Source organism: Hordeum vulgare, chromosome 5H, assembly GCF_904849725.1.
Source record: "Hordeum vulgare subsp. vulgare chromosome 5H, MorexV3_pseudomolecules_assembly, whole genome shotgun sequence".
NCBI lineage: Eukaryota > Viridiplantae > Streptophyta > Magnoliopsida > Poales > Poaceae > Hordeum > Hordeum vulgare.
Window position 1 is genome coordinate 434,441,824 of NC_058522.1, and position 6,000 is coordinate 434,447,823.

Consider the following 6,000-nt stretch of genomic DNA (forward strand, 5'->3'; position numbering starts at 1 on the left):
TCTACTTACTACTCCCCAATGCCTTCCTCTAGGCCCAAGTATGGTGAAGTGTTATGTAGTCGACGTTCACATAACACCACTAGAGGAAAAACAACATACAGCGTATCAAAATACCGAACGAATACCAAATTCACATGACTATTATTAGCATGACTTATCCCATGTCCTCAGGAACAAAAGTAACTACTCACAAAGCATAATAATAATCATGATCAGAGGTGTAATGAGTAGCATCAAGGATCTAAACATAAACTCTTCCACCAAGTAATCCAACTAGCATCAACTACAAAGAGTAATCAACACTACTAGCAACCTTACAAGTACCAATCAGAGTCGCGAGACGGAGATTGGTTACAAGAGATGAACTAGGGTTTGGAGAGGAGATGGTGCTGATGAAGATGTTGATGGAGATGACTCCCCTCCGACGAGAGGAGTGTTGGTGATGACGATGGCGATGATTTCCCTCTCCGGGAGGGAAGTTTCCCCGATAGGATCGTCCTGCCGGAGCTCTAGATTGGATCTGCTCAAGTTCCGCCTCATGGAGGCGGAGAATCCACGAAAAAGCTCCACCCTGATTTTTTTCCGGACGAAACCCTTCATATAGAAAAAGAGGGGGGCCAGTGGGCCACCAGGGTGCCCACAAGCCCTGTTGCCGCGGCCAGGGGGTAGGCCGCGGCAACCAGGCTTGTGGGCCCCTCGTTGCTCCCGTGTGACACTTCTTTCGCCCATTATTTTTCATATATTCCCAAAAAAATCCACGTTGATTTTTTGGGCATTTGGAGTTGCGCAGAATAGAGGACTTAGACTTGCTCCTTTTCCAGTCCAGAATTCCAACTGCCGGTATTCTCCCTCTTCAAATAAACCTTGCAAAATAAGAGAGAAAAGGCATAAGTAAGGTTCCACAGAGTATAATAACAGTCCATAAAGCGATAAATATCAACATGAAAGCATGATGCAAAATGGACGTATCATTACTTGCTCAAGAGGGCCCGAACCTGGGTAAACATTGTCTCCCCTCTCTCATGTAACCCATCGATCGAAGGTCCACAGTTCGGACCCCCTAACCGAGATCTTCCGGTTTTAACGCCGACAATGGTGCTTTCATTGAGAGTTCCACTAGTTGGATCGCCGAAGGATCGATAGCGCACCTAGTCATTAGTGAAGAGATCATTAGCCCGGACGTTTTCGTCTCTGGACGAATCTTCGCCTTCGGAAGCATGGTTCTCCATGCCAAACCAGCCGGCCAACTCGGCGTGGTCGGGAACTTCGCCCCAAGTCAGGAAGTCAGGTTAGGGGACCTAGAATTCAACGCTAACCCCCGGGGAGATCCTCTCGAGGAACTCACGTACCCCGACACTTCGGCGTCTGGAGCCACATACCCCACCACCGGGACGATCTCCGTTCCCACCTCAGCCCTAGAGATCGGTGCGGTGATCACACTGGAGTGCGGCCTGACCAAGAATACTCTAGAAGCAATCTCTAACGCCACCAGAGGATCAACAACACGGGTTGAACCCGAACAATCAAGCGGTACGAACCCTGCCAAAATCCCCATGTTACACAAGCTACTCGATCAGATGCAAGTCAGGGGGTGACGAACGACCAAGTCACGGTCTATGACCAGCTCGGACTTAGACCCGACGACAGGGAAATTTATATCCCACCCATTATGCACCTGACAAAGATCGTCGAGTGCGCAAGCACAGATTCCACGTATCAATCATCTGAGCTGACAACAGTCTACGTCCCAGTCAGCGATCTTCCGGACTCACCCAACAGTCCAGAAAATCTATCTTGCCCTGAAAACGCGTCACAGCGAGCAGCAGGCCCAGCACACGACCTAGTCGGGAGCACGTCTATCGAGGTTTCTTGCCCACAAATCACAGAAATCCAAAATCTTTTCCCACCTACCACCCATACAGAGAATAAGACGAAGGAGTACGACTCTTCTGGCACAGACGAAGTCACGAAGAAGCCAGGGGAATAAGTACACCACTTTTGGGCCAGATTCCTCCTCCGCAACAAGACCGGAGGCCGCGACAAGCGGGAGCTCATCCACGCTTTCGAGCAGCATTGCCACGATAAGGGCATCCCCAACGCCCTCTCTCATCATCGGATTCAATCCTTCCCCGAGGTATAAAGCATAGTGCTCAAATACTGCGCCAGGGAAAGTACTTTGGAAATACAGCAAATGTGCAATGACCTAGCCTCGCCAGACCAATCCGTAAAAGATGCACACCCTCGGTCACGAGGTCGGTTGCAACCGGAAACTCGGCGAAAAGAACTCGGACGTAGGCTAAATCGGTCCTCGATGTACTACTAGACGAACCATGCCACATACATTCCGCCCCGCCTGAATCAAGCTCCACCCATAGCCTTAGAGCATGTTGGGTCCTCAGACAGGTCACAAAAAGCGGAGATACTATCCTCATCACGTCACCCACGGAGCATCAGCCAATGGCACCGCCGGATACAACAAAGAGATCTTAACGATCTATGAGACGTTCACATCTAATGGTCAGAAAAAGAGAGCCTTTAGAGAGCTCCATCAAATCCATCATGTAGCAACGACAAACCATGGTCGAATACACCTATCAAATTCGACCAGGACGACGAGCCGATGACTAGCACAGGACGGACGCCTGTCGCCCTAGTCCTAAACCCCTATAGTCGACGGCTTTAGACTCAACAAGGTACTGATGGATGGGGGCAGCGGCCTCAACCTCATTTACGATGATACGCTTGAAAAATGCAGTTCGGCCGATCTAGAATCGAGCCGAGCGCAACCATCTTTTGGGGCATCGTCCCCGGAAAAGAGGCCCGCTTCACAAGACGAGTAGCGCTCGATGTGGTGTTCAGCATGCCCGATAACTATAGATCCGAGGAGCTACTCTTTCATATCTTCCCTTTCCATAGTGGTTACAATGCACTGTTGGGTCGCAAAGCCTTCACACGGTTTCAGGTCATACCCCACTACGGGTACATGAAACTCAAAATGCCAGGGCCGAATGGAGCGATCACGGTAAATAGTGACCCCAAAAGAGCCCTGTGAGTTGAAAACAAAACGCCATTCCTCGCCTTGGAAGTACTGGCACAGACCCTCGCCACAGAACAACTCACGACACTCCGGGCCGTGGTGGACAAAAATGACGTGATCCTCGGCAAGCGACCCAAGTCCACATCCTTCAAATCAGCCGACAAAATCGTCAAATTGCAAGTACACCCGATGGACCCCAATAAAATAGTGTCAATCGGGGCACAATTGGAGTCCGCAATCGAAGAAGCACTATGAGCTTTTCTGTGCGAAAACTGGGACATATTCGCCTGGCACCCATCTCACATGCCAGGAATCCCTCGGGGGCTAGTAGCGCATAGCCTGAACATAATAGCTGGTTTCAAACCCGTCAAACAGGCCTTGCACCGATTTTCCGAATCTAAACGCCAAGCTATTGGTGAAGATCTCGCCAAACTACTAGAAGCCAGTTTCATCAGGGACATAAAACACCCCAACTAGTTGGCAAATCTGGTCACCGTACAAAATAGGGATAAATCCTAGCGGCTATGTGTCGATTTTAAAGACCTAAACAAAGCATGCCCCAAGGATCCCTTTCTGTTGCCCCAAATAGATCAGATTATTGACGCCACAGCTGATCCTGATTCCCTATGCTTCCTTGACGCCTACTCCGGATACCATCAGACCAAAATGAAGGAATCCGATCAGACATCAATCACATTCATAACACCCTATGGGCCATTCTGTTTTAACACAATGCCATTCGGACAGAAAAACGCGGATGCCACTTATGAGCGCATGATTCAGACTTGCTTGGGTAAACAAATCGGAAAAACGGTAGAGGCATATGTCGACGATGTGGTTGTTAAGACTAAACACGGCAACCAGCTGGTGGACGACCTCAGGGAGACCTTCGCCAATTTACGGGAGTACGATATTCGGCTTAACCGGGATAAATGCGTCTTCGGCGTCCCTCAAGGCACAATCCTTGGATCTATTGTTTCACAAAGAGGAATCGAAGCCAATCCGGCCAAAATACGAGCATTGTCATAGCTTGCGACACCAATAGAGCTACAACACGTCCATAAACTGGCAGGCTGCATGGCGTCTCTAAGCTGATTTATATCTCATCTAGGCAGAAAGGCCCTGCCACTGGATCGATTGCTTAAGAAAACCAAAGATTTCAAGTGGACCGATGAGGCCATAACGACTTTGGAAGACATCAAGGTGATACTATCACCAGCCCTATACTAGCAGCACCCTTCACAGGGGCGCCGATGTTGCTATACATCTCGACCACCAATCAAGTCATCAGCGCGATACTCGTCGTAGAACGAGAAGCCGGGGACCAACAACTACGGATTCAAAGGCCGGTCTACTATGTATCTGAAGTCCTCACCCCATGCAAAACAAGGTACCCCCACTACCAAAAGATCGCCTATACAATGTTCATGGCATCACGGAAGCTTTGGCACTACTTTCAAGAGTGTGCGGGCACTGTGACTTCGGAAGTTCAGTTGAACGACATTATAAACAATAAATATGACACCAGCCGAATAGCAAAATGGGCATCGAGCTCCTGCCCTTTGAGATCACCTACAAAACTCGGCGGGCCATTAAATCTTAGGTCCTGGCCGACTTTATGGAAGAATGGACCAAGGTCGAACTCCCCAGAGAGTATAGCACTTATGCTCATTGGACCATGTACTTCGACGGGTCCAAAACCCTCGTGGTACTGGGGGTTGGAGTGATTCTCACATCCCTCACTGGGGATAATGTTTGGTACATGCTACAGATCATGTAAGTCCATTCAAATAACGCAGCCGAATACGAAACCCTATTGCACGGTCTTCGGATGGCAGCCTCAATGGGCATTCAACGGCTCAAAGTGCAAGGGGACTCTAACCTTGCTATTTCACAAATCAACGGAGAAATCAACGCAAAGAATCCAAAAATGGCGGCTTATATGAACGCCATCCTCAAAATATCGTCACAATTTGAAGGATTAGAGTTCCACCATGTCTCAATAGACAACAACCAAGCAACGGACGTTCTCGCTCGCTTAGGCGTGAAGCGTGACCCCGTCCCTAGCAACATCTTCCTAGAGCAGCTATTCAAGCCATCCGTGGTATGGCAAGACGAGACGGTCCGCACAGAGGTTGAGGGCGAAGAGCTGCTGGTACCCCATGCAACCGAACACGACGATTACGTCATCGGCGGGTGATGACCCACAAGGATAGGGGATCAATCATAGTCCTTTCGATAAGTAAGAGTGTCGAACCCAACGAGGAGCAGAAGGCTCTGATAAACGGATTTCAGCAAGGTAATAACTGCAAGCACTAAAAGTAGCGGTAACAAGTGATTGTGTAGCCAGGTGAAACGTAGAAAGCAAAGAGTAACAAATAACAAGTAGTAGCAACGGTGCAGCAAGTGGCCCAATCCCTTTTGTAGCAAGGTACAAGCCTGAACAAAGTCTTATAGGAGGAAAAACGCTCCCGAGGACACACGAGAATTTCTGTCATGCTAGTTTCATCATGTTCATATGATTCGCGTTCGTTACTTTGATAGTTTGATATGTGGGTGGACCGGCCCTTGGGTACTGCCCTTACTTGGAAAAGCATCCCACTTATGATTAACCTCTCTCGCAAGCATCCGCAACTACAAAAGAAGAATTAAGACAAAGTCTAACCATAGCATTAAACTAGTGGATCCAAATCAGCCCCTCACGAAGCAACGCATAGACTGGGGTTTAAGCTTCTGTCACTCCAGCAACCCATCATCTACTTACTACTTCCCAATGCCATCCTCAAGGCCCAAATATGGTGAAGTATTATGTAGTCGACGTTCACATAACACCACTAGAGGAAAAACAACATACATCATATCAAAATACCGAACGAATATCAAATTCACATCACTATTATCAGCATGACTTATCCCATGTCCTCAGGAACAAAAGTAACTACTCACAAGACATAATCATAATC